Source organism: Penaeus monodon, chromosome 32 (assembly GCF_015228065.2).
Source record: "Penaeus monodon isolate SGIC_2016 chromosome 32, NSTDA_Pmon_1, whole genome shotgun sequence".
NCBI classification, from domain to species: domain Eukaryota; kingdom Metazoa; phylum Arthropoda; class Malacostraca; order Decapoda; family Penaeidae; genus Penaeus; species Penaeus monodon.
Genome location: NC_051417.1, coordinates 33,476,893 through 33,477,231, shown reverse-complemented (window position 1 = coordinate 33,477,231; position 339 = coordinate 33,476,893).

Here is a 339-nt window from a genome sequence, read left to right as displayed (position 1 = left end):
AAAAATAGAGAGAAAACGAGGAGAGACATTAAAGCGAGAGGGGCGGGGACCACGCTTCCCAGGCTGCGGGAGAAAGTGCCAAGCTGCAGCCCTGGCCTTCGCAAAATGGCACTCCCCCCCCCTCTCACTCCCGCCTCCGAATACACGTGTCTGCCTTCCCGCTCTCCTCTCACAGACAATAGTCTTTCAGAAATCCTCATAAACTGCTGTTCACGAGAACTAAAAAAAACTTTTTATCAGGTAAAATAGGAAGCCGGAGCGAGCGGCAAGTAGCAGGAAGCCCAAGCTCATTAGAGTAGGGTGCGTTGGGAACAGGCACGCTGGCTAGCGGTGTTGAAA